We start from the raw sequence: 11,092 nt of genomic DNA, 5'->3' as shown, positions 1-11,092 counted from the left end.
CGCAAACAACAAACTAGACTTTTGAAACTAGAGGAAGATAAGGAGGACTTTTACAAAAAAGTAATGGAGATTGTTGTCCTTGTCCAGAAGGATAGCATGGACTTCCTCTTCAAGTCAAGGTAAGACCACCATTGTAATGAACATGGGATCTTACTAAGAAATAACAATCCAATATTTAGATTGTGGGTATCCTTTTGTTGAACAGTCTGTTTAAAATGAATCGAAGCATCAGACTAAAAAAGCTTTTGAAAATAACCGAACATTTCGATTAAGGTCAAAATATAATATTTGTAAATCTGACTCTGAAAGAGTCAGTGCCTCACCAGCCATGAACCTCACCGCACGTCACTGCCCGGAAGTAAGTATTCCCCTTACTGTCGATTGATTTTACAGTGATATCTGCACTACTCATGGACTAAAAAACACCAGATTATCCTTGTTAATTATACAACATTGATTGGTTTAAATTGTGTGCAATGCTTTTGTATGTTTCCCCTTCGATTCGGAGAAACAAATATTTTTTCGGATTAAAGGATGGCAGAAGACACTACACTACCCAGAATCCCCAGCTATCGTTTAGGACAGGGGTGGGGAACCTTTTTCCTCTCAAGGGCCATTTCAATTTTTTCAACATCCTCCGAGGGCCGTACAAATTATTGACCTCTGCTTAAAAATCACAGCACATTCATTTGGCCTTTCTTTCATGCTGTGCAAAGAAAAAGCAACCTCTTAATCCAGATATCTTGCCATGACTCGCGCATGCATGCACGTGCACGGTGTGGCATGACCACCAAACAGAAATATATGGACACAAGATGTGTGCAAATGTATTTAGTTTCCTATCCATGTGAACATGATTTAAGTGGGGGGGACTTAACCTCCTCCAGGGGGGTCCGGGGCATGCTCCCCCGGGAAGATTTTTTTTTTAAATATTGAAGTTGAAAGCATCAATCTAGTACACTTTGAGAGCAAAATGAAGAGATCTATGGAAACATCTCTCAACACCCATATAAAACAGAACTGTAAGCAGATTTACTTTTTCTTTATGGATATTTTACAAATCACTCTCCTTTCAAACTGTATTCTTGTTTATTAATAACAACTTTTTTTTACTGTCATATAGTATTTTATACCTGTTTACTTTATTTTCTTGTTTTTTGATAACTATAATGATTATATAAAGATGGGCATTTACCTCACTGGTTGTAGAAAAAGCTTCTTATATTCGTTAGCATAGCTAGCTAACCAGATGCTAATAACAACAAAGTTATTGACTGTATGATCAGTATGACAGATCGCCACTGGGCTTACAACTAAGACACAGCCACGCAAAAACTGCAGCATGTGTAGCCTACGGATTTACTGCAATTTTTTGAAGTCCCGGAGCAGCGTTCTGGTGCTCTCCGTCAGCACTGCACCCCTGTCAGACGAGACATATACCACGTGATGACACGTTAGGCTCATGTTGTGTTCAAGGACCATGACCGTTGCCAGGAAAAACAGGCACTCGCTTGTTTAATTATTTTGCGGTCTAGATTTCTTTACTTTTTTTCTTTTTTGCGTGTGTTTATAAATTACCTCGAGGGCCAAACCAAATGGTCTCGCGGGCCGTATACGGCCCGGGGGCTGGAGGTTCCCCACCCCTGGTTTAGGACTTCACCATGTGCTCTGTTTGACAAACCCCGTGATTAGTTCTCAAGCTCTGTGATTGGTTGACCTCCAACTGCATTCCATATGCAAAAAAAACGTTTCGTAAAAGATAAAATCATACTTTATTCAGCAGTGCTTGCTTTACTCTTTGAAAGTCATCACATGAATGCATTGTAATAAATGGTTCGGCTTCTCGCCAGAAATCGAATCAAAAAGCATTTTAATGGCCAAACTATTCCACAATATACCCACAAGAGAGGGTTATTTGTGAATAAACGTCCCTCCGGAGCGTTTGCAATGAACGGGCCGGGAGCATGTTGTTTCTTACACGACCACTAGAGTACCTCTAGTGGTCGTGTAAGAAACAACATACACTTTAAAACGTGTCTCTGGGTCGTAATAAGGGCATGAACAATCGGCCTATATGGTCGTTTTTTGTAGGAGGACAGGCTGGTAAATGTCTAACACAAAGGGAACATTATGGCAATGAGGCTAGCTGTCCAAGGAGTATTTTACTGTATTAAAGCCCAAAAGGGACGAAGGAACAAAAGACAGAGACAGCAGAGATAGTGTTAAAAAACATCCAAGGTACATCCAAACTAGGATATGATTATGACACTGGAAATGATTTATTAGGGTTAATATTTAATTACATAACTTATATTAAACCTGACATAAACAAATTATCAGCCTAAATGGAATTGAAAATAAATAAATAATTTAACCAGTTAAAGGTGGGGTAGGTAAGTTTGAGAAACCGGCTCGAGATACACTTTTTGTTATATTCCATGGAATGCTCTTAACATCCCGATAGCAATGAATATCTGAAGTGCTTTGACAAAAAATCCATAAAAAAATGTCATCTGTGTAAGACGTAGTACTGTAAAAAGCACAACCAATCATCTGAGCCGGCCCGGCTAAAATAACTGGATGGCCTACCTGCCTGTCAGCCTTCCATCTGTGCACAAACTTATCTCGTACCCTTATTGGTCATGTGCGCGTTCGTGTGTGTTGGAGGAGGGGCTCTGTAAGAAGTAGATTTGTATCTGTGTATACAAATCTGGCTGTGTATTTTCAAATTCTAGCGCACTCGATCTGGTTTCTCCAAAATTACCTACCCCACCTTTAAACCCCACGGCCTCACGGGCGGGGGCAAAAAGCAACATCTTGCAAGAAACAGCATCTGAGGGCTTCTTAACATTTATTAAACTATGAATGTTTCATACTCACTTAACGGGAAGAAACTCAGCTTTCAGACAATATTAACCATGTTTAGCTAAACGAAACAAAAGGATAATAACAAAGGCTCTGAATTAGCCCTGAGCGAAAATATTCTAACGCAATTAGCACAGTACCCTTATTACTTATCGTATCTGCTCAAAGAAGATATCGATTAGCAGGCTGAGATTCCACAGATTCCAGACATATAAGTATCATCACTGAGCGATCAGAACACGTGACATGGGAAGCAGAACCAGAACCAGACATCACACCACGTAGCTTTACGGAGGAAATACGGCAATATTCTTACCTATGCTGTTGTTCTGATCGAAAGTTGTGTTCAATGGCATTGAAACGATAAAAACGCTGCTGAAGGTTAATCCAAAGGTTAATCCAATGTGTATGAAATGATTACTGATAATCCATCTTCAAATGTATAACGGAGATTTCATATTAGCTACTACGAGAGTGTATGACAGCTTCCGGTTTTGGGCATTCTGGCTATGCATCACTCATTCACCAATGGGTAATGTTTAGATGGATTCTAGGAACTTCCCCTCGATTCTATTGGCTCTAACGGTTAAAAAGAGATGTCAATCATCAAAGTCGACCAAGGGGGGCCATAGATATGGAAAATCCACCCAAATGACCCCAGAAGTGTTTTTCTAAATCTCTCTAAAAAGGTTAAATGTCACTTGTTTTGCATCAATCTTGATACAGGGTACTTATTATATGTTATAGTTTGGATTCCTAAAGCTTTTAGTCTACTATCCCATAATTCAAGGGTGGTTTTCACTATAAGTAATGTTTTTCTTTTACTATGTTCAATCTGAATTTACTTTCAAATGAAAAAAACTATGAAAAATATGCAACTAGAAATAATTCAAATCCCAGAGTCGCGTAAGTGATGTCACAATTGTTTTCCTCCGCTAAATATAAGAGATGGCTAAGATAAGATAACTTTAACAAGATGCCTGTGTGCTTAGTACCAGGCTGTAATCATACCAGCAATGGGTCTTGCTCGTTCTTTCGCTTCCCGTCTGATGAAAGGACCAGGAATGGCTGGCTGGATCAAGTTAGCTACCTAGCTAGTAGCAAGCACGTTAGTTAGCATTACAGTCTTAGCCTCGTCATTTTTATTAGCCTTAAGAGATTTTCTCGTTTTGTTAAAAAATATAAAATGCGTTAATAAATACCCCACTGGTGAATATCTAAAGTTTCTATGCGTCATAAAAACAATGGCTGCTAAAGTAACTAAATTAGACTAATAAAATGGACCTTAATGTATCCCCGTGGGGAAATTCAGGACTACTACTACTATTAAACGTCATAACGCCAAATGTGGTGACGTGATGTAGTTTGTTTATAGCCTAATTTCAGCTTTTTATTTCTATCGATTGGATTAACACCAAAATAATTACTTAGCGGTGTTAATATGTGGAGATTATCCTGTTGAACACATCATAAATGTCTATTGGCCATCAGTGATTTACAGACGTTCCAGGTCTTTCCTAATGTAAGTCAACGGTAAAAAGTCTATATGGGCATAATGGCATCACATACTGTACTGTATCACCGTTTGTCCATTTCAAATGTTCTTTAACCCCCAGCACACTTCTTGGAGGCTTATCTCAAACACGCATACTTCCGACTTCAGCCACTCTGTACAGACAACACACACATATCTTCGCCCTCCCTGTAAAACACAAAGCGTGTGACATCTTTAAAACAAAGGACATACAGGTGCTTCCTCTGTGTCCAACACACACACAACACACACACCACACACACACACACACACACACACACACACACACACACACACACACACACACACACACACACACACACACACACACACACACCACACACACACACACACCACACACACCACACACACACACACACACACACACACTCCAGAATCCCTGCCCCAGGCAAAGTCACAGGCTGTCCCCCATTATCAGAGGCGATTAGAGACCCTATCGGCCCCCCAACAGCGGCAGCAGGCACTAAAACACAGCTATCTCAGCCCCCCCCACACATACACACACGCACACACTGCAGCACCATATGTGACACATAGTTTCCCCATGATTACAATCATACCCTGCCTGACATGACAATAAAGTAAACATGCTAAAGCTTTTTCTCTCCGTGCTTCTCCTCCTCTTCTCTCCTGCCTTTGTTCAGGAAGTCAACGTGGATGGACTTCATAATCAGCTCACTGTGTGTGTGTGTGTGTGTGTGTGTGTGTGTGTGTGTGTGTGTGTGTGTGTGTGTGTGTGTGTGTGTGTGTGTGCGCATGTGTGTGCGTGTGCATGTGTGTGTGTGTGTGTGTGTATTGCTCCATCAGTGATATGATCCAGGCTGTACGTCTCTCTAGGTCAGAGTCGACACTCAGACAAGGTCAGCCCGTCACTGCTGATGGAAACTATCAGTCTCTCTGACCGCAGGCTGCCACAATACACACTTCATCAACTCACACTCTTTCATTACAGGTCCTCGGAAGTTATTTTATAAACTTTGAAAATGCATCTTTGGTCTGTTTTTATTGCTAAGCTTTATTGGCATAACCATATAAAAACCAGTATGGCCAAAACACATGGTACAAATGAGTCTCCCTAGGTGTAGTTTCTAAAATGTCTTATCTGCCACACTGTAGTGTCTCTTTAGGGAAAGATAACAGGGGGTTATGTATTGTAACCCTAGTTCAATAAGCACAGGCGGTGTCCTCTACTGCAGTGGTTCCCAAAGGGTGTGCCGCGGCACACTGGTGTGCCGTGAGGCAAGTTCGGGTGTGCCGTGGGATTTTGTGACAACCATACGTTATTATTGCAATATACAACTACACAAAAAATAATTACTTTTTAATTTACTATATCAGTACTTTGTAGCTTTATATGTACGTAATCTGCGCGACTTGCGCGTCCACATCTCCACGTGCAGTGCTGCATAAACATGGCTGAGTCAGCGATAACTTTCGAGGGGTGGAGGTATGCCAATTATTTTGAGTTCGTCCGAAGGAATGTGACGGTGAGGTGCAAACTGTGTCCAGGCCAGAAGCTGTTATCCACTGCTGGAAACACCACGTCAAACCTCAACAAACACCTGCAAAGAACACATGCTAAGGTGAAGCTAACGCACACGCTATTTGTTGTTTGTTTATATCACGTAGTCTGTTCTTCTTCTCTGTCTTCCGGTTGTTGTCTGTTTTGAATGACAAATACACACTACCGCCGCCTGCTGGTAAGGAAAGTTATTGCCACTCACGCATGTGCTCGGCGAGTAAAGTAACGAGTTACTTTATGTAGATAGTAACGAAGTCGTGTAATATATCGGCAAAATATTTACAATAGCACATGTTTCAATGCTGATTGCTGAAATGTTACATTTATAATTTGTAGTTCAGGACCATGGACAATGCAGCTTCCTTGCATTGACAGTTCTCTGTGCTGAATTTCTGCTGAGTTTCCTTTGCCTCATTTGTAATGTTGTGACCTGTCTGGTTTAAATGAGTGTGTTGCTGCTTTGATGAAGCCTAATTTGATAAAGTTTCAAATTAATTTCTGAAATATTTCGTTAATAAATGTTTCATGAGTAATATAGTTGTCTTTGTCACATTTTATTTGGCATTAGTAAATAATTATGCACATTTACAGATATTTTACATGATATGAGTGATAACACGTGTTATAAGGGCTATATTGCACAATAGGTGTGCCTTGAGATTTTTACTTGTCCTTTGGTGTGCCTTGGGCACAAAAAGTTTGGGAACCACTGCTCTACTGGACTCTATGGGTACTACTCTCATCAATGATACGCGAGCGTTCACAAACTTAAGTTGTATAAACGTAGCCGGCCAATCAGGGCGAGCCTACCTGAATGCGCGTGCATATAAGGCAGCTACACCTGCTGACTGTCATCCTACACCCTCTTCAGGGAGCGGCATAGGAAAGACAGGGCCCCTAGGTAGAGGGCTCCGCCTGTACTTATAGAACTAGGGTTACAATATGTAACCCCCCGTTATATCTCACACAGGCTCCGCCCTCTACTGGACTCTATGGGTACAGTGGGTGGAGCCCCGATGGATAAACGCCCTGTCGTCCTACAACATCGATCCGCCACACTGCCCCTGACCGGCCTTTGGTTAACAGCCACCGTACCCCAACTTCCCATCATCCGGTTGTGACCGTGGAGAAGTCGGGGCCGCAGTTTACTTGGCTGGGTAGAGCCTAACTGGTCTGAATAAGCCCATAGCTCCACCCTGCAGGTGCCAGCGCAAGTGACTATACACTGCACACTACGTTTCCCAGGTCCCTAAGGAGCATGGGGAGAACGTAAGTGCACCATGTCCCCCACACTCACACACGCTTACCTCATGTAGAGTGTGCATGGACCGTAGTGGGGAAGGCTCTCCCCGCCTGCCTGTACTTCAGCCCTGTATGAGGCTTACTGCGCACCATGTTTCCCGGGTCCCTAAGGAGCATGGGAAAACATAAGTGCATTATGTCCAGGGGGGTCAGATACAGCCTACTGACCCACAGCCCCCCCCCCCCCCCCAGCCCCGTGTTGCCCCAGCAAGCACAGACGATGAAAAGGAGCCAGACATGTCCAAGAGATAAAACCTTACGAAGGGGCCTGGCGAAGACCAAGACGCCACCGTTCATATGTCCTCCACACTCCCGCCGTTGAACAAGGCTGTTGATACAGCCATACCACGTGTAGAGTGTGCACAGACCCCAGTGGGGAAGGCTCTCCCCACCTGCTCATAGGCATGTGAAATGCACTCGCAGAGCCATCCTGTCAGGCGTTTCTTGGACAGAGCTTTACCGGCCACACCATCCCCAAAGCACACAAACAGCTGTTCAGTGCCTAATGGAAGCCTTGCGCTCTACATAACATGCCAGCGCACAAACTGGGCAGAGGAGGTCCAATTTATCCTCCCTGTCCCCAGTATGGTGTGGAAGACTAAAGCCTGTAAAAAAAAAACTGTATAGCCGTCTACCTGAACGAACTCCTTAGGTTCTTGGGAACAAAGGAGGGGTTCGGTCTGAGTGTCGCCCCGCTACGGTCACCCCGAATCAAAAGGCAACTCGGGTGCACCGACAGAGCGGTCAGCTCGCACACTCTCTTGGCCGAAGTCAACGCAAGCAGCAAAGCTGTTTTCAATGATAGCGCCTTCAGGAGGAGAGCTCCAGAGGCTCAAACGGTTCTGTAACCAAAGCCTCGAGCACCAACGGCAGATCCCATTGCGGGGTGGAGACATTCACCACTGGGCGCTGTCTCCTGACCCCCTGCAAAAAACATAGCCATAAGCCATAAGCTAAAGACTAAAGGCTGACCTGCCGCCAAATCCTTTATGGCAGGACGAGATGGCTGCTGCTCGTGTGCATAGCGTCCACCCCCAAGGGTGGATTATCCTGCTGACCCAGGGAAAACCATAGGGTACAGTGGCTGTTGCGCCGGTTGGTGAACAAGTAGAGTCCAGTAGAGGACTCCACCTGCTGGTGAGGTATGGGACTGCTCTTCTTCCAATTGACCGCAAAACCCAACTTGGTTTGGTGTAAGATCAATTGGGCTGTGTGGAACATTGCCCATTCCCTGGACCTGGCCATGACTATGAGGTCGTCCAGATAAAAGAAAACCCTCATGCCTGGAGTGAGTAACCCAGTTTCAGTGTCCTGTTCATCCACTCTATCAGTACTTAGCTGAGCTTCCATTCCCCATAAAACTGTGTTAGGGGACATGCAAGCAGCTGTGGAGCCGCAGCTACAGTAAGAAGCTGTGGTATTCTCTGGTGGCCCACTCCGCCGCCAAACCTTCCATAAAAGGAAGTTTGGCCCATGGGGGGCTGACACAGAAAGGGTGCAGATGGGCTGCCAGGCTCTCATCAAGGGGGGGCACGCCGGAACACGCTGAGGCGGTAGCCCTACACGCTCCGCCGCCATGGTCATCACCAGGGGGAAGTCCTGGTGGACAGATCCGGGCGGTAGACTTTCATAGACGCCGGACCCGGAAGTGCCCTACAACGAGAAGTCCTCGTCATCCTCCTCCCCGGCAAACGGAGCCATCTGCCCCGCTTGAATGGCGAACGTGAATGGCACCGCCTCGACCATATCCTGGTCCCCCAAACACTCGAAGCAGAGGTCTGTGGGGATCGGCGCCCGCTATTAAGCCAGGGCACGAAGGACAGGCCTGGGTCTCTAGAAGTCGTGACTCCATGAAGGTATGATAACTTATTTCTTCTTCTTTCAAACGTTTTACTTCTCTGTCAGTTGTTGTCCTGCTCGCTGAAGAGAAAAGGATGATAGTCAGCAGGTGTAGCTGCCTTATATGCAATTGCATTCAGGTAGGCTCACCCTGATTGGCCGGCTACGTTTATACAACTTCAGTGTGTGAACGCTCGTGTATCATTGATGAGAGTAGTACCCATAGAGTCCAGTAGAGGGCGGAGCCTGTGTGAGATAGAACTGCTTTTTGCTTTGTGTTTCTGTCTGTATCTCAATGGGTGATTGGTTTCTGGTGTGTTATAATCAGACTGGTCCTGAGGCAGAGCAGGAAGTGAAACCATCATCAGGAGCAGCTGACTGGGGGGACCTCTTTCTTTGCTCATTCAAAGGTTTTGTACCCGACAGTGATAATGCTAAGTGATGATTATTTATAACTGGCAGCAGAGCGTTTAAGGAAATTATGTGTGTATTACGAAAAAAAAGTGAAGAAGTGAAGGAGGGAGTTCAGACACAGCTTATGGTTCTGTAGAAGGTTATTCACACAGTTCTCTCAGACAGAAACTATGATAATAGATACAGAAAAGCCCCTCTGTTTAAGCAGATCAGCCGGTCGGACCCTTGATGTTGCTGCTGGTGAGTGATGAAGTGTTATAGCCTCGCTCTACAGGAAGTGCATTCAGACAATATGTGATAGCAAGCCTAGTCCAGTAGTTGTTCATGTAAAAAAAAACAATATCGAACCAATGTATAGTAGCACAAATGGAGTATGTCATACAAAAGCGGTGATAAATAGTCAAGACATCATGGTCATAGAAACCTTAAAAACCTTTTTTTTCTTAATGAAATCCTGGTAGGAAGTTATGCCAACCCCCTATCAGTGCATCTCTGCCGGAAAAAGACATGGTGTGAACACAGGGTGTGAACTACGTACTGTACAAACTGTTGCATGCCTAAGTTGTATTACAGCTCGTACATGTGTGTGGCATTTACACACACACTTCCTGTCTGTGTGTTTTATCACTTTTTGTCTTCAACCTGTTCATGATTGATCTATCGGTCTCTCAGGTTATCTGTCTGTCACTTCCTCTGTGCTGCAAGTATTGCACAAAATCTTATTCAGTTACATTTCTCTGTTTTCAAATCAGAAAAACAAGTCTCTTTTTTGACTATTTTTTTAATCACACTACACTTTACTGACTGTCTTTTCCAGCTGAGTGTCTGTAACACTCTGACAGTCCCTAACAAACCACCCTGCCTTAAACTCACGTCATCGAAACCAGAAGAGCAGCAGCAGCTAATGTATGCAGTATATATTCACCTCCACACTCCGATGGGCACTTGCCTTGGGAGCGTTTACCCGTACGATAGATGCTGCAAAATAATACAGCCTCATCTCCCATTCACAGAGATAATACACACACACACAGACACTGGAGTGAATTCCATTAGAGTGATTTACAGTTGTTGTATAGCGGCGCAGAGCTGGAGGAAAGCCTTTTACTTTCTTATTTAGAGGACCAAGAGGGCCTCTTCTGTCTGCGGATAGATAGGAAGATGGATAGTGGGGAAGGCCAGAAACACCAGAGAACATCCTCTAAACACACGCTCAGAGATACAGTGGGGCAAAAAAGTATTTAGTCAGCCACCAATTGTGCAAGTTCTCCCACTTAAAAAGATGAGAGAGGCCTGTAATTTTCATCCTAGGTATACCTCAACTATGAGAGACAGAATGAGAAAAAAAATCCAGAAAATCACATTGTCTGATTTTTAAAGAATTTATTTGCAAATTATGGTGGAAAATAAGTATTTGGTCAATAACAAAAGTTCATCTCAATACTTTGTTATATACCCTTTGTTGGCAATGACAGAGGTCAGACGTTTTCTGTAAGTCTTCACAAGGTTTTCACACACTGTTGCTGGTATTTTGGCCCGTTCCTCCATGCAGATCTCCTCTAGAGCAGTGATGTTTTGGGGCTGTTGCTGGGCAA

Source organism: Gymnodraco acuticeps, unplaced genomic scaffold (genome assembly GCF_902827175.1).
Source record: "Gymnodraco acuticeps unplaced genomic scaffold, fGymAcu1.1, whole genome shotgun sequence".
NCBI lineage: Eukaryota > Metazoa > Chordata > Actinopteri > Perciformes > Bathydraconidae > Gymnodraco > Gymnodraco acuticeps.
This window is presented reverse-complemented; position numbering follows the sequence as displayed.